Below are 287 nucleotides of genomic sequence, written 5' to 3'. Positions count from 1 at the left end.
TTGCATTCAAATAATTTAATAAAATGCAAACCAAAGTTTATACATACCTTTAGTCATCTTTCCATGTTTCATTACCTTTTGGGGATTTAAACCACAAACAATTTTTCATTTCAGTCTTAAGAGATGGGGCACACTGGCTCATGCCTGTACTGGCACTTTGGGAGGCTGACAGAGGAGGATTGCCTGAGGTCAGGAGTTCAAAACCAGCCTGGGCAACATAGTGAGAACCCCATCTTTAAAAATAAATAAATATTGGGGACTGGGCGCGGTGGCTCAAGTTTGTAATC

Source organism: Colobus angolensis, unplaced genomic scaffold (genome assembly GCF_000951035.1).
Source record: "Colobus angolensis palliatus isolate OR3802 unplaced genomic scaffold, Cang.pa_1.0 Scaffold248, whole genome shotgun sequence".
In the NCBI taxonomy this organism is placed as follows: Eukaryota; Metazoa; Chordata; class Mammalia; order Primates; family Cercopithecidae; genus Colobus; species Colobus angolensis.
The sequence above is the reverse complement of the archived record's forward strand: the minus strand, read 5'-3'. Positions refer to the sequence as shown.